Genomic DNA, 22,076 nt, shown 5'->3' on the forward strand with positions numbered 1-22,076 from the left:
CCCAGCCCATCAGAGTACCTGAGTACCTATCTGCAGCCCATGCCTCATAGAATATACGGTGGGGTGTTTGCTTTCCAAAATGGGTAATTTTGTTGGTAATTCCACTGTCCTGGTGCTCAAGGACCTTCAAAAGTGTGATGGGTAGGAATGAACTGAGATGTGTAATTTATGCTCCTAGAACGCCTGAAGGTACTACTTCAGTGTTAGGCCTCTGTATGTGGCCAGCCTGTGTAAAAGTCTCACACATGTGGTATCGCTATACTCGGGAAGAGTAGCAGAATGTATTTTGGGGTGTAATTTTTGCTATATACATGCTATGTGTTAGAAATATCTTATAAATTGACAACTTTGTGTAAAAAAAAAAAAAGATTTTCATTTTCTTTCCATATTTTCTGAAGACTTGTGTAAAAAAAATTAACAGTTCAAAAGACTCATAATGCCTCATATGATATACGTTGGGGTGTTTTTTTTCCAAAATGGGGTTATTTTGTGGCTAATTTCACTGTCCTGGTGCTCCAGTTAGGAAATTAGAGGTGTAATTTATGCCCCAAGAACGCCTGATGGTGCTCCCTGCATGCTGGGCCTCTGTATGTGGCCAGGCTGTGTAAAAGCCTCACACATGTGGTATCGCCATACTTGGGAGGAGTAGCAGAATGTATTTTGGGGTGTAATTGGAAGTATGCACATGCTGTGTGTGAGAAATAACTTGTTATTACGACAATTTTGTGAAAAAAAAGATTCTTAATTTTCCCAAGAATTGTGGGAAAAAATTACAACTTCAAAAAACTCACCATGGCTCATACTAAATACCTTTGACTGTCTACTTTTCAAAAAGGGATCCTTTTGGGGGGTATTTGTACTTTCCTGACATTTCATCAGTGCCATCAGTGCATCAGGTGGGATCAGGTGTGATCAATTTTCAATGATTTGCACCATGGCTTGTAAACTATATAATTTTCCCAGAGACCAAATAATATCCACTAATTTGGGTTATTTTTACCAAAGAGATGTAGCAGTTCAAACTTTGGCCCAAATTTATGAACAAAAATGACTTATTTGCAAAATGTTATCATAAAAACTAAAAGAAAAGTTATTTTTTTTTTAAAAATTCGCTCTTTTTCTACTTATATCGCATAAAAAAAAAAAACAGTGGTGATTAAATATCACCAAAAGAAAGCTCTATTTGTATGAACAAAAATGATAACAATTGTGTTTGGGTACAGTGTTGCATGACTGAGTAATTGGCATTCAAAGTGTGAGAGCACCGAAAGCTAAAATTGGTCTGGCAAGGAAGGGTGGTTTTACTGCACCTACAGCCCTGGCCAAAAGTTTTGAGAATGACACAAATATTAATTTTCACAAAGTCTGATGGAAATTTGTATATACTTCAGAATGTTATGAAGAGTGATCAGATGAATTACAATTAATTTCAAAGTCCCTCTTTACCATGAAAATGAACTTAATCCCAAGAACAAAACATTTCCACTGCATTACAGCCCTGCCACAAAGGGACCAGTTGACATGTCAGTAAATCTCTCATTAAAGCGTTTGTAAACCACTGCATGTTTTTTTTTCTTACCTGAAAGGCAAAGGCATATTGTGCTAGTATGCATCACATACTAGCACATTATGTGAAACTTACCTGAAAACAAAGCCTTCCAGCGATGGCTCTGGCTCTGTGACTGGCCGGAGCCGTGATGACATCACTCCCGCGAATGCAAGTGGCTGTTCATTCAGAGTGCATGTGCCATTGATGTCACTGGCTGCATATACAGTAAATATCTCCTAAACATTTATGATATATTTACAGTACCCATAGGTAAGCCTTATTATAGGCTTACCTATAGGTAAAATTTAAAGATGCAAGTTTACTTCCTCTTTAACACAGGTGTAAGTGTTGAGGTAGACAAGGCTGGAAATCACTCTGTAATACTGAAATCATTGTTGTTCCTCTTTTAACCATGGTTACCTGCAAAGAAATGTATGCAGGTATCGGTGCTTTGCACAAAAAGTGATTTACAGGCTACAAAGCTTGCACTTAAATCAACCATTTATCGGATCTTCAAGAACGTCAAGGAGAGAGGTTCAATTATTGTGAAGAAGGCTTTAGGCTGCTCAAAAAAGTTCAGCAAACGTGAGAACTGTCTCCCACAGTTGACCCAGTTGCAGGATTGGGGCACCATCAGTGCAGAGGTTGCTGAGGAATGGCAGCAAGCAGGTATGAGTGTATCTGCATGCACAATGAGAAGATTTTTGGAGGATGGCCTGGTGTCAGGAAGGGCAGCAAAGAAGCCACTTATCTCCAGGAAAAATATCAGGCACTGATATTCTGCAAAAGGTACAGGGATTGGGCTGCTGAGGACTGCGGTAAAGTAATTTTCTCTGATGAATCCCCTTTCCAATTGTTTGGGGCATCCAGAAAAAAAACTTTTCTGGAGAAGAAAAGGTGCGCATTGCCATAAGTCAATATTTCATTTTTATTGTTTCACTATTCTTTCAAACAGCTGGTTTTAAAACTTTTTTTGCATTGATACATGTCTCCTGGGGCAGGACCCGGGTCCCCAAACACTTTTTATGGCAATAACTTGCATATAAGCCCTTAAAATGAGCACTTTTGATTTTTTACGTTCGTGTCCTATAGACTTTAATGGTGTTCACGTGTTCGCACAAATTTTTTGTCTGTTTGCATGTTCTACTGCGAACCGAACGTGGGGGGGTTCGGCTCCTCCCTAATTGACAACAGGTCAGGGCGAATTGCAGAGGTCTTGCAAATATTGACTTTTTGCATAAACTTAAAGTGGTTGTAAAGACAGAAGGTTTTTTTTTTTATCTTAATGCATTCTATTTTTAACCACCTCTATACAGTGCAGTTACACCCCCTTGCTGACCAGACCAATTTTCAGCTTTCAGCGCTCTCACAGTTTGAATAACAATTACTCAGTCATGCAACACTGTACCCATATGAAACTTGCGTCCTTTTTTCCACACAAATAGAGCTTTCTTTTAGTGGTATTTAATCACTAGTGAGTTTTTTATTTTTTGTGCTATAAATAAAATAAAACGTAAATTTTGTGAAAAAAATGCCTTTTTCTTTGTTTTTGTCATAAATTTTTGCTAATTAGTAATTTTTCTTCCTACATTTTGGACAAAATTTATACTGCTACATATCTTTGGTAAAAATAACCCACATTAGTGTATATTATTTGGTTTTTGTGAAAGTTATAGAGTCTACAAACTATGGTGCCAATCGCTGAAAATTGATCACATCTGATCAGGCCTTCAGTACATCAGGTAAGTCTCAATTCTTGAGACACTAACAAGTCAGGAAAGTACAAATACCCCCCCAAATGACCCCTTTTTACAAAGTAGACATTCCAAGGTATTAAGTAAGTAGCATGGTGAGTTTTTTTAAGTTGTCATTTTTTCCCACAATTCTTTGCAAAATGAAGATTTATTTTTATTATTATTTTTTTTTACAAAATTGTCATATTATCAGGTTATTTCTCACACACAACATATGCATACAACAAATTACACCCCAAAATACATTCTGCTACTCTTCCCGAGTACGGCGATACCACATGTGTGAGACTTTTACACAACCTGGCCACATACAGAGCACCAACATTGATGTAGTACCTTCAGACGTTCTACGAGCAAAAATGACGCATCTCATTTCTCAACCACCTATTACACTTTTGAAGGCCCTGGAGTACCAGGACAATGGAATTGCCCATAAAATTACCCCATTTTGGAAAGCAAACACCCCAACGTATAATCTGTGTAGGCATAATGAGTCTTTTGAATGGTTAATTTTTTTCCAGAAGTTTTTGGAATATGTGGAAAAAAATTAAAACGCATTTTTTTTACACACAATTGTCAATTTATGAGATATTTCTAACACATAGCATGTATATAGCAAAAATTACACCCCAAAACACATTCTGCTACTCCTCCCGAGTATGGCGATACCACATGTGTAGGACTTTTACACAGCCTGGCCACATAGAGAGGCCGAACATTGAAGTAGTACGTTCAGGCGTTCTAGGAGCATAAATGACACATCTCAGTTCATTCCTACCCATCACACTTTTGAAGGTCCTTGAGCACCAGGACAGTGGAATTACCAACAAAATTACCCATTTTGGAAAGCAAACACCCCACCGTATATTCTATGAGGCATGGGCTGCAGATAGGTACTCAGGTACTCTGATGGGCTGGGGACAGGTACTCGGGTACTCTGATGGGCTGGGGACAGGTACTCGGGTAATCTGATTGGCTGGTGACAGGTACTCGGGTACTCTGATGGGCTGGAGATAGATGCTTGGCTACTCTCATTTCATTCCTACCTATCACACTTTTGAAGGTCCTGGACCACCAGGACAGTGAAATTACCCACAAAATGACCCCATTTTGGAAAGCAAACATCCCAACGTATATTCTATGAGACATGGGCTGCAAATAGGTACTGGGGTACTCTGATGGGCTGGAGATAGGTACTCTGGTACTCTGATGGCCTGGTGACAGGTACTCTGGTACTCTGATGGCCTGGTGACAGGTACTCGGGTACTCTGATGGCCTGGTGACAGGTACCCGGGTACTCTGATGGCCTGGTGACAGGTACTCGGGTACTCTGATGGCCTGGTGACAGGTACTCGGGTACTCTGATGGCCTGGTGACAGGTACTCGGGTACTCTGATGGCCTGGTGACAGGTACTCTGATGGCTTGGTGACTGGTATTTGGGTACTCTGAAGGGCAGTGACAGGTACTCATATGGACTGTGACAGGTACTCGGGTACTCAGATGAACTGTGACAGGTACTCGGGTACTCAGATGAACTGTGACAGGTACTCGGGTACTCAGATGGACTGGGACAGGTACTCGGGTACTCAGATGGACTGGGACAGGTACTCGGGTACTCTGATGGGCTGTGACAGCTACTCGGGTACTCTGATGGGCTGTGACAGGTACTCGCGTACTTTGATGGGCTGTGACAGGTACTCAGGTACTTTGATGGGCTGTGACAGGTACTCGGGTACACTGTTAAACCGTGACAGGTACTCGGGTACCCTGATGGACTGTGACAGGTACTCGGGTACCCTGATGGACTGACAGGTACTCGAGTACCCTGATGGACTGTGACAAGTACTCGGGTACCCTGAAGGACTGTGACAGGTACTCGGGTACTCTGATGGGCCGTGACAGGTACTCGGGTACCCTGATGTGCCGTGACAGGTACTCGGGTACCCTGATGTGCCGTGACAGATACTCGGGTACTCTGATGGGCCGTGACAGGTACTCGGGTACTCTGATGGGCTGTGACAGGTACTCGGGTATTCTGATGGGCCGTGACAGGTACCCGGGTACTCTGATGTGCCGTGACAGGTACTCGGGTACTCTGATGGGCTGGGACAGGTACTCGGGTACTCAGATGGACTGGGACAGGTACTCGGGTACTCTGATTGGCTGTGACATGTACTCAAATACTCTGATGGACTGTGACAGGTACTCAAATACTCTGATGGACTGTGACAGGTACTCAAATACTCTGATGGACTGTGACAGGTACTCTGATGGACTGTGATTGACAGGTACTATGAGGGGTGGTGACAGGTCCTCTTTATTGGGGGGGGCACAATCAGTGTGATTGGTGTACACTAGGCGGTAACGAGATGTTACTGCAATCTCCTCCTCACACACGATCGGTGTGTGAGGAGGAGAACAACCCGGTAACCTCTCGTTACCGCGGTTTGTTTACATTTTAGTGATCGGCCAATGGCTGTTTACCAGTGTCGGTGACGCGCACATGCGCGCATGCGCCATGCACAGTCGGGGTGTGACCATCTGTGATCGGCCATGACTTCATCACGGCCGATCATGTGGTAAACAGCCATAACCAATGGCTGTTCACCCCCTTCGGTGGCGAGCGGTGTCTCTGTGACACGCCGCCACCGAAGAAACAGGGATGCGCGCGCCCGATTGCGCGCATTCCCTGTTTAAACGGGAGGCCGTCATATGACGGCCTCCCGCCACAATAGGTGCGCCGCCTGGCTGTCATTTGACGGCCGGCGGTCAGCATTTAGTTAAAGAAAACAATTATACTTTAGTATCACTTTAATGTAATTGGCAAAAAAGCCTTTAACACTCTGAAATGCTTGAAATTATACTTCAGTATACCATAGTAACATATGACAAAATGGTCTAAAAACAATGAAGTAGCAGACTTTATGAAAATGAATGTGTGTCATTCTCAAAATTTTTGGAAACAGCTGTACTGTAAGCATGGATTTTTTCCAGTATTTAGAGATGTGAGAAGACAATGGCATTTCTGAACCCTGTCTCTGAAGTTGAAAGTGAAATTGCCTTTACAGAAGGATGAGTCAGAGGGTGTCTATTTGGAACTGTACTAACTACAGGCAAAACAGAATGGAGGAACAGAAATGCTGCTATGGTAGCACACCACTCAATTTATATACCATTACAATCCCTTCAGGAACAATTCTGACTCTATGAAAAGCCCTTTGAAAAAAAAAACTGTGGCATTATTTTACTAAGAACATTCATTAAAGAACTCTCAACCATGTTGATAGAATAACATATATATACTGTATTTGCTTCCTTAATGTTCATGGGTGGAAAATTGCAAATAAACCTACATCCCTCAATATGGATTTTTTTTTCTAAAATAAAGACAAAATAGACCATGGGTGATGCTGTTATTTATGGGAACATTAATTTTGATGGCACCGCTTAATAAACTCATTGCCTGTCAAGACATTTGAAAGTAGTTAGGGATGAACAGAGAAAGTGAAAATCTGTATTATTGGTATGTACTTATATATTATAGATGGCTTCGGTCAAATTCTGTCTTAAAGAATAACCCATATATAACGTAAAAAAAAGATATTTTAAAGTAAGGATCTGTCGAAATGCCCACATCGACTTGACGTCCTTCCAGTGGGAACTACAGTAAACATACAGCAATTTGTATATCCCTATTACCCACCACATCCTGCTGCTTTGCAGGCCACAATCAGTGAAAGCTGTTATTTATTATAGGAGCTAGGTTTTATCTGTTGGCTCAATCTTGCTGAGCTATAACATGTTAAAACATTCAAGTGTCTAAACGTGTGATGATAGTAGGGAATGTGGCACTATAATGTTTTTTTTTTTTTTTGAGTTATAGTTTGTTTTTCTGTAAAAGCTAAGTAATCTTTATTACACTCAGAGTCAAACTGTGCTGTTTTCGTTTTAAAAATGCAAAAACTGCTTTGTTCTCCAAACCTAATATGTTAAATCTATCCTTCAGCCTTCAAGACTTTAGGGAAGTGACCTGCAAAAAAAAAGAATATGGAAATGTTGTTTTTAGCAGGTTTTCTTCACGGTCACCACAAAGCAAAAGTAAGCCCTTGTAGATTCCGACGAAATGTGTCCGGACCGTTTTGTCTGATATTCCGACTGTGTGTGGTCTACATCGGACTGTTTCCGTCGGAGTATCCAACGGACCAAGTTTTCCAACTTGTTGGTAAAATTTTCTGACAAAATTCTCCGATCGAACATACTCCGATCATGTGTAGAGAATTCTGATCAGACAAAGTGCTACGCATGCTCAGATCAAATTCCTACACCAAAGCTATTGGCTACTAGCGTGAACATGGTTCCGTCGTAACGAAATAACGTAATCACGTCTGATTTTCCGACAACTTTGTCCGACCGTGTGTATGCAACAGTTTCGGACAAAATCCGTCGGACAAAATCCGACGGATTTGGTTGTCGGAATCTCCGACTGTGTGTACAAGGGCTAAGAGGATACAGAATCTTGACCAAATTCCACTTTTGTTTTAAACTGTGTGACATTGATTTTCTCATACAGCTACCCAACATGTTTTTCTTTTTTCTATATTCCTTGGTAACTGTTTAGCAGAATATCTTTATTTTTTTATCTGCAACTAAATTCCCTACATCATAATGCTGATTGAATTTTTTGTTAGATTAGATCTCGATTTGCATAAACAATCAGCACCTTTTTTCAGGAAGGTTTTTGTCATAGGATGCGCACAGGTAAAGCGCTCTGGCGCACAGCTGTGTGCAACAGGAATAAACGAAAGCACACAAGCACACACACACAGGGTGTGACCCCTCGCTGACCTATAAAGGAAGTGAGGTCATCCAAACACACTGCTGGTTTGTCTTCAGTTTCCTGTGTTTCCCACGTGTGTTCCTGTGATCTCTATTACTTGTTTTTGACCCAGATTGCCTCATCGACCTCGCTGATCTTCTCCTGACCCAACCCCTGGCTTGTCTTGGATTATCCTTCTGTCTCAGCGTTCCTGGTACTTGTTGTCTGGACTGTGTTTGACCCCTGGCCTGTCTCCTGGATTCTCTCTTTGCTTTACGGACTTGTTACCTTGCTTCTGGACCTTCCCACGGGACATCACCTTCAGCTCTGCTCAAGCTACCTGCTGACCTTCTAGCAAGTGACTGTCCTACTGGTAGCTTGTGCCTCTTGGTGCAACCACCCTCTGTGCCACCTTCAGGGGTGGTCTGCGCCGAGTCGCAACAGCGACCGCTCTCGGCATCTTGGCCTCGGTGAGTACATTTATATGATAGTACAAACCAGCCATGACAGAGGCCAACAGAGCGGGTTCTCCATTAGAAGTCCTGTGCCAGCAAGTCTCTGCACTCACAGAAGCAGTACAGAAACGACAGGATGGCTATGCACAGATCGACAGCAGGCTTCAGCGACTAGCCACAGCTCCGGCACCCACAAATCCTACGCAGGCCTCAGTCAGCGATGCCTCCACACCTCATGTCCAGCCTCCACCTGGTATGATGATGACAGTACCCGAACCGCGAGTACCCACGCCTGAGCGATTTTCAGGCGACCAAAAGAAATTCAGAGCTTTTAAAAATGCATGTTCCTTGTACTTGGCTTTGCAACCCAGGACCTTTTCTTCGGAGATCATCAAGGTCAGGTTTATTATCTCTCTTCTGGCTGAGGAACCCCAGGCCTGGGCCCATAGCCTTATGGAACAGAGAAGCGCCTTGTTGAACTCCATGGACACCTTCTTTGAGGCCATGGGACAATTATATGATGACCCTCAGCGTACCGCCACAGCTGAGGCTACCCTGCATGCTCTCTCACAGGGGAGAAGACCGGTGGAGGACTACACCGTTGAGTTTCGCAAGTGGTCAGCTGACACTGGCTGGAACGAGGCGGCCCTGCGTTATCAATACAGGTTAGGGCTCTCCGAGAACCTAAAGGACGAGTTGGCCCGAGTAGAGACTCCTGCCTCCCTGGAGGAATTAATCCAGTTGGCCACAAAACTGGACAGACAGATGCGCGAGCGGCGCTCCGAACGCCTCCAGGCCTCTCGGCCTAGTTGGATGCTTCCTAAGGCCACTGTCCCGTATCCGCCCATCCCGGTTCCTTCAGGTCCCTCAGCTTCGGAAGGGGAGCCCATGCAGCTAGGTTTGGTCCGTCCTCGTCTCACCCCAGAAGAGCGACAACGAAGACGCCAAGCCAATCTGTGCTTATACTGTGGGGGGCTTGGACATTTCATTCACAGCTGTCCTGTGAGACCCCGTAAGTTGCCCCCACGGTGTATAATGAACTACCAGAGTGTTGGTCCTGCTCAAACTTATGTAAATCTCTCTGTTTCCCTACAGCTGGCAGAAGAGAAGATCCCACTCCCAGCCGTGATTGACTCAGGGGCATGTAATTGCTTTTTGGACATCTCCCTTGCACAGCAACTACGCATTCCAAAAAGTGTTCCCTGTGACACTGCGCTATCCCAAAAAACAGAAAAAAGCTGCTCACACAATCACAAGGATAAAACAGTGAATAGTAAACAAATATCAAATCAAAGTGTAGCGCTTAACAGAGTGATGAATGATCTAATTAGTACATCATCATACAATTTAACCCAGACACCTTAAGTGTGAAATTTCTCAATAATATATAAACATAAAAATAAAATTACAAATTCGAAAAAACTATAAATGAATTAAAGTCTCTATATGAAAAATTGATCCAGTCCAAACGTGAAATACGGGTCACCATCCACCTTCTTAGATGAGACTAGCATGCAGACACCCTGTGATATTCCCGTCACCTTTAGAAATAAAGGCTTACCGGATATTATGGATCCAAACGAATATACATTCGAAGGATCATGCAGGCTTATACATTTAGAAACCAAGATCGTAGATGTAAATTTTCAGGGAAGTAACAGGTCAGACTCCTCATGTGGTTGTCCCAACTAGTTGTTAAATCCACATCGGTACACTCCAGCTCAAAATGTTGAACTCATACAAAGGAAAATAAGGAGCCACAATAGTGTAAATCCGTTTAAAAGAAAAAAATTTAATAAAAAGTAATGAACTCACATGAAACCAAAGAAATCAAGCGCTTAATCCATAAAAACAGTGCTACAGCAGTAGTCCCGACGCGTTTCGTCCTCTACAGACGAAACACCCCAGAAGACGTCTGTAGAGGACGAAACGCGTCGGGACTACTGCTGTAGCACTGTTTTTATGGATTAAGCGCTTGATTTCTTTGGTTTCATGTGAGTTCATTACTTTTTATTAAATTTTTTTCTTTTAAACGGATTTACACTATTGTGGCTCCTTATTTTCCTTTGTATGAGTTCAACATTTTGAGCTGGAGTGTACCGATGTGGATTTAACAACTAGTTGGGACAACCACATGAGGAGTCTGACCTGTTACTTCCCTGAAAATTTACATCTACGATCTTGGTTTCTAAATGTATAAGCCTGCATGATCCTTCGAATGTATATTCGTTTGGATCCATAATATCCGGTAAGCCTTTATTTCTAAAGGTGACGGGAATATCACAGGGTGTCTGCATGCTAGTCTCATCTAAGAAGGTGGATGGTGACCCGTATTTCACGTTTGGACTGGATCAATTTTTCATATAGAGACTTTAATTCATTTATAGTTTTTTCGAATTTGTAATTTTATTTTTATGTTTATATATTATTGAGAAATTTCACACTTAAGGTGTCTGGGTTAAATTGTATGATGATGTACTAATTAGATCATTCATCACTCTGTTAAGCGCTACACTTTGATTTGATATTTAACTACGCATTCCAAGCCAGAATAAAGCGACACACCTTCTAGTCCATTTAGCTGATGGATCTCTGCCACTCTCAAGTCCAGTAACACAGGAGACACTACCCTTGCTTACTATTACAGACTCAGGCCATAGAGAACTCCTACGCTTTGATCTCATATCATCTTCCATGTTCCCTATCATCCTGGGACTTCCTTGGTTGCAGGCTCACGATCCCCAGATCAGTTGGAACAAGAAGGAAGTGTCCTTTACATCCGCCTACTGTATGCAGCATTGTTTTGTTTCCATTCCAGCTCCTTGTATGACCGTGGCCCCCACCACTAATCACCTTCAGCACATTCCTCAGGTCTACTCCGAGTTTAAGGATGTCTTTGATAAAAAGAAGGCTGACCGTCTACCACCACACAGACCATATGATTGCCCCATTGAACTGTTACCTGGCTCTGAGATCCCTTTTGGACGAATATTCCCCTTATCCGAGACTGAACTAAAGGCTCTCAAAGCCTACATTGATGAAAATCTTGAAAAGGGGTTCATTCGCCCATCTTCTTCACCAGCAGGGGCAGGTATTTTCTTCGTGGGAAAAAAGGACGGATCCCTTAGGCCATGTGTTGACTACAGGGAACTTAACCACTTGCCGCCCGCCCTATTACAAAAAGACGGCGGCAAAGTGGTTTGATAATCCTGACCGGACGTCATATGACGTCCTCAGGATTATGAGCCGCTGCGCGCCCCCGGGGGCGCGCATCGCGGCGATCGTTGTTGCGGGGTGTCAGTCTGACACCCGGCAACTACGATCTCGGTAAAGAGTCTCCAACGGAGACTCTTTACCATGTGATCAGCCGTGTCCAATCACGGCTGATCACAGTGTAAATGGGAAGAGCCGGTGATGGGCTTTTCCTCACTCGCGTCTGTCAGATGCGAGTAGAGGAGAGCCGATCGGCTGCTCCTCTGACAGGGGGGTCTGTGCTGATCGATTATCAGCACAGCCCCCCCGAGGATGCCCACACTGGACCACCAGGGATGCCACCAGGGAAAAGGTAATCCTCCCTAGACCACCAGGGATGCCAATGGTCAGCACAATGGATGCCAATCAGTGCCCATAATGGATGCCAATCAGTGCCCACAATGGGCATCACTGATTGGCATGCATTATTGTTTGGCACTGATTGGCATCCATTAGTACAGTATAACACCAATGCCGCCTATGAGTGCCCACCTGTGCCACCTATGAGTGCCCACCTGTGCCGCCTATCAGTGCCCACCTGTGCCGCCTATCAGTGCCCACCCATGCCCATCTGTGCCGCATATCCATGCCCATCTGTGCCGCCTATCCATGCCCATCTGTGCCGCCCATCCATGCCAATCCGTGCCAGCTATCAGTGCCAATTTGTGCCACCTATCAGTGTCCATCCATGTCGCCCATCCGTGTCGCCCATCCGTGTCACCCATCCGTGCCGCCTATCAGTGCCGCCTATCAGTGTCCATCAATGCCACCTCATCAGTGCCACTTCATTGGTGCCCATCAGTGCCGCCTTATCAGTGCCCATCAGTGTAGCCCCATCAGTGCCCATCAGTGAAGGAGAAAACGTACTTATTTACAAAGTTTTGAAACTGAAACAAAAAAAAACATTTTTTTTTCAAAATTTTCGGTATTTTTTTATTTGTAGCGCAAAAAATTAAAACCGTAGAGGTGATCAAATACCACCAAAAGAAAGCTCTATTTGTGGGAAAAAAATGATAAAAATTTCATTTGGGTACAGTGTAGCATGACCGCGCAATTGTCATTCAAAGTCATACAGGATACACCGTGTTTTTCATGCCTCCCTTTTGAAGCCATTGGTTCCTAGTCCTTTTCCTGGAAGAGAAGTGCCTCCTCCTCCACCCATCAAGATCGATGAAGAAGATGAATTTGAAGTGGAAGCTTTACTAGGATGCAGGAAAGTCGGTAGACAAATACAATACCTGGTAAAATGGAAGGGGTACCCTTCAGAAGATAACTCCTGGGAACCATCCAAGAACCTTCATGCTCCCAAATTAATAAAGACTAGACATGTGCATTCGTTTTCGTCCGAATGCATTTTCGTCCGAATTTCAGCAATTTTCGTTTTCGTTTTGACAAACGATAACGAAAGCACAAAATCCGAAAAACGAAAGATCCGACATAAATAAATACTTTATTTTCGTTTTCATTGTTACAACAGTTTGATATAGAATAGGAGATTCGACATGACTCTGACAATAACAATCTGTCTATAGAACCTGTGGTCGAATGTGCCTAACCTTACCTCTATTAGTCCAAGATTATATAGAGAAAATATTCGACAGAGAGAAAAGATTCTGCAAGTTACTGTCCTAAAAAGTGTTTGGGGACCCGGGTCCTGCCCCAGGGGACATGGATCAATGCAAAAAAAAGTTTTAAAAACGGCCGTTTTTTCGGGAGCAGTGATTTTAATAATGATTAAAGTGAAACAATAAAAGTGTAATATTCCTTTAAATTTCGTAGGGGGGGGGGGTGTCTATAGTATGCCTGTGAAGGGGCTCATGTTTCTGGTGCTTAGAACTGTCCCTGCACAAAGTGTCATTTATGCAGGAAAAAAAAGTCCTTTAAAATCACTCGCAGCTATTATGAATTGTCGGCTCCGTAATACAGAGAACACTCATTGAAAGTCATTGATAAAAAAATAAATAAATAAAAAAAAAAGCGTGGGGGTACCCCAAATTCAATTACCAGGCCCTTCAGGTCTGGTATGGATATTAAGGGGAACCCTGCCTCAAATTTAAGAAAAAATTTGACGTGGGGTTCCCCCTAAATATCCATAACCAGACCCTTCAGGTCTGGTATGGATATTAAGGGGAACCCCGCGTCAAATTTAAAAAAAAATTGACGTGGGGGTCCCCCTAAAAATCAATACCAGACCCTTTATCCGAGCACGCAACCTGGCAGGCCGCAGGAAAAGAGGGGGGGACGAGAGAGCGGCCCCCCCTCCTGAACCGTACCAGGCCACATGCCCTCAACATTGGGAGGATGCTTTGGGGGTCTGTGACCCCTCAAAGCACCTTGTCCCCATGTTGATGAGGACAAGGGCCTCATCCCCACAACCCTGGCCGGTGGTTGTGGAGGTCTGCGGGCGGGGGGCTTATCAGAATCTGGAAGCCCCCTTTAACAAGGGGACCCCCAGATCCCACCCCCCCCCCTGTTTGAAATGGTAAGGGGGTACAAAAGTACCCCTACCATTTCACAAAGAAAGTGTAAAAAATTGTTAAATAAAACAAACACACTTTTGAAAAATTCCTTTATTAAAAAAAGATTCCAGCAGCGGTAATCCACTCTTGCTATCCAGCGTCGGACGGTCATCTCTCCAGCGATGGCTCATCTCATCCAGCGCAGCGAATACATCCTTCTTCTGTCTCCGCAGAGGCAGAGAAAAATTCCTTTATTAAAAAAAGATTCCAGCAGCGGTAATCCACTCTTGCTATCCAGCGTCGGACGGTCATCTCTCCAGCGATGGCTCATCTCATCCAGCGCAGCGAATACATCCTTCTTCTGTCTCCGCAGAGGAGACACTGCAAGGATTCCGGTGGCCTGACGTTTCTTATATACGGAGGGCGGGGCCACCCGTCACCTGACCCCGCCCCCCTCTGACGCAAGGGGAAACCCGGGGTTCCCTGTGACGTATGGGTGACCCCCGCACCCCTCTGATGTAACACAGGCAGGTTTCCGTTACATCAGAGGGGGGGCGGGGTCACCCATACGTCACAGGGAACCCCGGGTTTCCCCTTGCGTCAGAGGGGGCGGGGTCAGGTGACGGGTGGCCCCGCCCTCCGTATACAAGAAACGTCAGGCCGACGGAATCCTTGCAGTGTCTCCTCTGCGGAGACAGAAGAAGGATGTATTCGCTGCGCTGGATGAGATGAGCCATCGCTGGAGAGATGACCGTCCGTCGCTGGATAGCAAGAGTGGATTACCGCCGCTGGAATCTTTTTTTTTTTAATTTATTTTTTTTTTAATAAAGGAATTTTTCAAAAGTGTGTTTGTTTGATTTAACTATTTTTTACACTTTCTTTGTGAAATGGTAGGGGTACTTTTGTACCCCCTTACCATTTCAAACGGGGGGGGGGCCGGGATCTGGGGGTCCCCTTGTTAAAGGGGCTTCCAGATTCTGATAAGCCCCCCACCCGCAGACCTCCACAACCACCGGCCACGGTTGTGGGGATGAGGCCCTTGTCCTCATCAACATGGGGACAAGTGCTTTGAGGGGTCACAGACCCCCAAAGCATCCTCCCAATGTTGAGGGCATGTGACCTGGTATGGTTCAGGATGGAGGGGGGGCCGCTCTCTCGCCCCCCCCCTCTTTTCCTGCGGCCTGCCAGGTTGCGTGCTCGGATAAAGGGTCTGGTATGGATTTTTAGGGGGGCCCCACCTCAATTTTTTTTTTAATTTGACGCGGGGTTCCCCTTAATATCCATACCAGACCTGAATGGTCTGGTTATGGATATTTAGGGGGAACCCCACGTCAAATTTTTTCTTAAATTTGAGGCAGGGTTCCCCTTAATATCCATACCAGACCTGAAGGGCCTGGTAATTGAATTTGGGGGACCCCCACGCTTTTTTATTTATTTATTTATTTATTTATTTTTTATCAATGACTTTCAATGAGTGTTCTCTGTATTACGGAGCCGACAATTCATAATAGCCGCGAGTGATTTTAAAGGACTTTTTTTCCTGCATAAATGACACTTTGTGCAGGGACAGTTCTAAGCACCAGAAACATGCGCCCCTTCACAGGCATACTATAGACACCCCCCCCACTACGAAATTTAAAGGAATATTACACTTTTATTGTTTCACTTTAATCATTATTAAAATCACTGCTCCTGAAAAAACTGCAGTTTTTAAAACTTTTTTTTGCATTGATACATGTCCCCTGGGGCACGACCTGGGTCCCCAAAAACTTTTTAGGACAGTAACTTGCAAATTAGTCTTTAAAATTAGCACTTTAGATTTTTAATGTTGGAGTCCCATAGACTTTAACAGGGGTTCTAAAGTATGCTATATACTAGCTCTGTCGAATCTTCTTTATACATTCGACAGACACCATAAGCCTTCAAAGACAGATTCGACCGTAATTCATGTGTATTTTCAGACGAATGCAATTTTTGAACGAAAAACGAAATAAATAAAAACGAATTTTGGGAGTAACTAAATAAATTAAGTTTTCGGACGAAAACTAAATTCCGAAACGAAATATTTTACTCTGCACATGTCTAATAAAGACTTTCCATCAGCAACATCCAGAATTGATGGCTAGCTTGGGCGTCCGGAGGCCGCCCCTCGGGGGGGGGGGCACTGTCATAGGATGCGCACAGGTAAAGCGCTCTGGCGCACAGCTGTGTGCAACAGGAATAAACAAAAGCACACAAGCACACACACACAGGGTGTGACCCCTCGCTGACCTATAAAGGAAGTGAGGTCATCCAAACACACTGCTGGTTTGTCTTCAGCTTCCTGTGTTTCCCACGTGTGTTCCTGTGATCTCTATTACTTGTTTTTGACCCGGATTGCCTCATCGACCTCGCTGATCTTCTCCTGACCCGACCCCTGGCTTGTCTTGGATTATCCTTCTGTCTCAGCGTTCCTGGTACTTGTTGTCTGGACTGTGTTTGACCCCTGGCCTGTCTCCTGGATTCTCTCTTTGCTTTACGGACTTGTTACCTTGCTTCTGGACCTTCCCACGGGACATCACCTTCAGCTCTGCTCAAGCTACCTGCTGACCTTCTAGCAAGTGACTGTCCTACTGGTAGCTTGTGCCTCTTGGTGCAACCACCCTCTGTGCCACCTTCAGGGGTGGTCTGCGCTGAGTCGCAACAGCGACCGCTCTCGGCATCTTGGCCTCGGTGAGTACATTTATATGATAGTTTTGTTGGCTTTTAAAGCGGTTCTTCACCCTAAAGGGGAAGTTCCGCTAATCTGATCCCTTCCCCCCTCCGGTGCCACAATCGGCACCTTTCAGGGGGGTGCAGTTACCTGGATAATCCAGGTAACTGCACCCACTTCCGGCCAGACCGCCGCAGACCCTCGCAGACGCCCCGCCCCCCCGCTGTGTTCTGGGAAACACACAGTTCCATAAGAGACGCGCAGCGCGACTCGCGCATGCGCAGTAGGGAACCGGGCAGTGAAGCTGTAATGCTTCACTTCCCGATTCCCTGACAGAGGATGGCGGCGGGGGCAGCAGCGAGACAAGCGATTGCTCGTCATCTGTCGCCGACATCGCTGGACCCTGGGACAGGTAAGTGTCCATTTATTAAAAGTCAGCAGCTGCAATATTAGTAGCTGCTGGCTTTTAATATTTTTATTTTAGGTGCAGAACCACTTTAACAACATAACTATCTCATGCTCTAAACATATCTCTCTCTAAGCATACCTTTTTAAATGCTATAATTGAAAGCTTGATACAAACATGGCTTTGTGTTCTCTGTAGTTGATTAGACTTCTCAAGCAGATAGTGAGGTTAACTTCATTAGCTTACAATGATTTTTGAAAGCTGTAACTGTGTTAATAATGACATATTATGGTATGGGGTAATATTGACACGTTTTTCTTAAGATACCTGTTGAGTGTCCATGTGCCTGATTTAGCACAAGATTATATACTGAATCTGAATGGGAAAAAAAATTCAAAATGAAATGAAGCAAATTAGATGTTCTTATGTTTTACTAGATATCTTCTCTGCTGACACTATTCCAAGAACACCAATGCCCCCGCTAATAGTGTCATTAAAACCAGCAGGCTTCCAGTGTCCGCAGCTGATAGCTAGATAAAAGAAATTTAATGTATAAGGCAGAATATAGGGAGAGATTATATGCAAGATACCATCAATTCTATGTTTGCATAGACATTTACTTACGAAGTGTTTATTCTCAAGCGTGGAGCTACAGATGCCAGATTTGAAATACAGATAGCATTTAAATATGTTAAAATGGAATCTGGGAGAGAATTGAATTGATATATTCTTTTTTTTTTTTTTTTGTCAATTCTTTTAAATCATAAACATGAGATAATAAAAATACAGGGCATGTTGTAAACAGCTGCCCCCTTTTGGTTATGATAGACTGCTTATTATGGAATACAATTTGGTTTGAGATCAGGGAACACAAATAAAATACTTTAAAAAATGACTTCCCCCAGCAGTTTCAAAGATGTAGCTGAAAGGCACAAAAAATATTGTATCAAAATACTGGTATATTTTTATTGTATCCCCTAGCAGTGAAAGTTTTCATATGAAAGTATGTAATCAAAAAGTAAACTCCAATGCTTTCACAGGTAATATTGTATTAATCATTTATATGATTTAAAAATACTTTGAAAAAAAGCAAATATATGTAGAAAAATTGTTAAATATAATCATAAAAAAAAATAAAAAATCAGCAAACTGATTTTATTAAAAAGAGGTCCATTACACAACATGTGTATTTTCAATTTTCTTTATGATAACCCTGTGTTTAAGGAGGCCAAACAAATCCACAATAGTCTTTACGTTAACCACTTCAATACAGGACATTTATACACCCTTCTGGCCCAGACCAATTTTTAGCTTTCAGCACTCTCACGTTTTGAATGACAATTATTCAGTCATGCTACACTGTATCCAAACAACATTTTTATAATTTTTTTCTCACAAACTGAGCTTTCTTTTGGTGGTATTTAATCACCACTGGGTTTTTTAATTTTTGCAATATAAGCGAAAAAAGAGAAAATTTTGAAAAAAACTTAGGCCGCGTACACACGGGCGGACTGTTCGCCCAACCTTGTTCGGCAAACAGTTTCATCAAACAGTCCGCTCAAAATTTGCATGAGCGGACTTGCCCACACACGAGCGGACTGTTTGACGAACAAGGTTGGGCAAACAGTTCGCTCAACTTTTGAAATGAACGGACTCGCCCACGTAAGGCGGAGGCAAATCCGCCCATTTCGAGCGCGTGTGCAGGTAGGCGGGGCCCGCGAAGGAGACGTCGCGGGCTCCGCCGCCTGGAATGGGCTTAAAGGGGAACCCCAACGCCGAAAAAAATCGGCGTGGGGGTTCCCCCCAAGTCCACACCAGACCCTTGTCCGAGCACGCTACCCGGCCGGCCAGGAAAGGGGGGCGAGCGAGCGCGCCCCCCCTCCTGAGCCGTACCAGGCCGCGTGCCCTCAACATGGGGGGTGCCTTGGGGAAGGGGGGGCCGCGCGGCCCCCCCACCCCAAAGCACCTTGTCCCCATGTTGATGAGGACAAGGGCCTCTTCCCGACAACCCTGGCCGTTGGTTGTCGGGGTCTGCGGGCGGGGGGCTTATCGGAATCCGGGAGCCCCCTTTAAGAAGGGGGCCCCCGGATACCGGCCCCCCACCCTATGTGAATGAGTATGGGGTACAATGTACCCCTACCCATTCACCTGTGAACTAAAGTACAATAAAAAACACAACACAGAGAAAAAATATTTTATTGCACAGCTCCGGGGGTCTTCCGTCTTCGGGGGTCTTCTCGCCGGACTCCTCCGCTATGTGTGTGTAGCTCTTTTGCTAGCGGAGGAGTCCGGCTTTCTTCCTCCCCGCCGCCGGCCTCTTCTCCCGACTTCGGGGGTCTTGTCCCCCTCTTCGGTTCTTCTGCCGGGCCACCGCGCCTGGTCCGGTGGCCCGGTCTTCTGTCGCCGTCTTCCGTTCTTCTGTCGCCGCCTTCGGTTCTTCTGCCGGGCCACCGCGCCTTCTTGTAGCTCTTTTACAGGCGGTGGCCCGGTCTTCTGTCGCCGCCGCCGCCTTCCGTTCTTGTTCTTCTTCTTGTTCTTCTTCTTCTCCTGGAGATGTTGACTCGACGAGCTCTCCGGCCGGAATGCCAGGGACACGCTCCGCTGCCACTTATATAGTGACAATGGGGCGGTGTCACATGGTATATGTCACATGGGTTGGTCACATGGGTTGATGTCACATGGGGACTATGACATCGTAAGGGGGCGGGGTCACCATGTGACCAACCCATGTGACATATACCATGTGACACCGCCCCATTGTCACTATATAAGTGGCAGCGGAGCGTGTCCCTGGCATTCCGGCCGGAGAGCTCGTCGAGTCAACATCTCCAGGAGAAGAAGAAGAACAAGAAGAAGAACAAGAACGGAAGGCGGCGGCGGCGACAGAAGACCGGGCCACCGCCTGTAAAAGAGCTACAAGAAGGCGCGGTGGCCCGGCAGAAGAACCGAAGGCGGCGACAGAAGAACGGAAGACGGCGACAGAAGACCGGGCCACCGGACCAGGCGCGGTGGCCCGGCAGAAGAACCGAAGAGGGGGACAAGACCCCCGAAGTCGGGAGAAGAGGCCGGCGGCGGGGAGGAAGAAAGCCGGACTCCTCCGCTAGCAAAAGAGCTACACACACATAGCGGAGGAGTCCGGCGAGAAGACCCCCGAAGACGGAAGACCCCCGGAGCTGTGCAATAAAATATTTTTTCTCTGTGTTGTGTTTTTTATTGTACTTTAGTTCACAGGTGAATGGGTAGGGGTACATTGTACCCCATACTCATTCACATAGGGTGGGGGGCCGGTATCCGGGGGCCCCCTTCTTAAAGGGGGCTCCCGGATTCCGATAAGCCCCCCGCCCGCAGACCCCGACAACCAACGGCCAGGGTTGTCGGGAAGAGGCCCTTGTCCTCATCAACATGGGGACAAGGTGCTTTGGGGTGGGGGGGCCGCGCGGCCCCCCCTTCCCCAAGGCACCCCCCATGTTGAGGGCACGCGGCCTGGTACGGCTCAGGAGGGGGGGCGCGCTCGCTCGCCCCCCTTTCCTGGCCGGCCGGGTAGCGTGCTCGGACAAGGGTCTGGTGTGGACTTGGGGGGAACCCCCACGCCGATTTTTTTCGGCGTTGGGGTTCCCCTTTAAGCCCATTCCAGGCGGCGGAGCCCGCGACGTCTCCTTCGCGGGCCCCGCCTACCTGTACACGCGCTCGAAATGGGCGGACTTTCCGAGCGGGAACAGTCCGCTCATTTCGAAAGTACAGCGGACAAGCCCACACACGGGCGGACTGTTCGCTCAAACACAGTTTCAGCGGACAGTTTTTCGGAATTTCCGAAAGACTTTGTCCGTCCAACTGTCCGCTGAAACTGTCCGCTGAAAGCCCACACACGAGCGGACTGTCCGCCCAAACACTGTTCAGCGGACAAGGTTGGGCGAACAGTCCGCCCGTGTGTACGCGGCCTAAGTTTAGTTTCTATTGTAAAATTTTTCAAAATAAGTAATTTTTCTTCATAAATTTGGGCCAAAATGTATACTGCTACATATCTTTAGTAAAAATAACCCAAATTAGTGTATATTGTTTGGTCTCTGTGAAACTTAGAGTCTACACGCTATGGTGAAAATCATTGAAAATCACACCTGATGTACTGAATCTTCACTTGCCTCACAATTCGATTTGATTACGATTATCAGGTCAGCGATTAGATTCGATTCGATTCCACGATGCATCACGATTACTGTGCGCGGTTTTCTTTAAAAAAAAAATTCAAGCAGTCAGGACAACTTAATTTTCTTATTTTACATGTTCTTAAAAAAAAAGACAACACTCCGTGCATGCAGCAAAGTCTAATCACAGCAGACAACTTAGAGGAGTTCCAGGCTCCCCCCACCCAAAAAAAATATATATACTACAGGAGATGGTCGGAGACTGCAGACATACTACAGGAGATGTAAAACAAAGATACACTCACTCTTTCCCCATCTACTGTGTATCACCACTGCGCTAAACAAGAACTTTAAGCTAAGCCGCCACTTTATAAAAACAAAATGTGTACAATAATCCTTATCTAAAACAATAGAATAAGCAGTGCTGAATATAAATCCACACCAGTGAATTCAAAAATATTGAATACTTTAGACCCAGTCCAGTGAACATGAATTACTAAATGTTACTACACTGTGCAAACCCTGCCCTGTGCATACAAAAATAGAAAAT

Source organism: Lithobates pipiens, unplaced genomic scaffold, assembly GCF_037356315.1.
Source record: "Lithobates pipiens isolate NorthernLeopardFrog02 unplaced genomic scaffold, aLitPip1_a1.2 Scaffold_25, whole genome shotgun sequence".
Taxonomy (NCBI): domain Eukaryota; kingdom Metazoa; phylum Chordata; class Amphibia; order Anura; family Ranidae; genus Lithobates; species Lithobates pipiens.